Below are 234 nucleotides of genomic sequence, written 5' to 3'. Positions count from 1 at the left end.
TGTGTCAGTCTAATAAATATCACATATTACCGATTTCCTTTTTTCATATGTTGTAAATCTTTGCTGACTTTCCCGCCGCAAAGCACGCGTCGTCCTCTAGTTGAGATACATGTGATGTCATTTCCTATGATTTTTCTATCCTTTAAATATTCCTTTTCTATGTATGATGTGGCATTATTCTCCTAATTTTATTTTTTGATAATATAAATTCATTCGTTGCTACTTTGCCATCGT

This window comes from Aegilops tauschii, chromosome 2 (assembly GCF_002575655.3).
Source record: "Aegilops tauschii subsp. strangulata cultivar AL8/78 chromosome 2, Aet v6.0, whole genome shotgun sequence".
Classification (NCBI taxonomy): Eukaryota; Viridiplantae; Streptophyta; class Magnoliopsida; order Poales; family Poaceae; genus Aegilops; species Aegilops tauschii.
Note: the sequence above shows the minus strand (reverse complement) of the source record.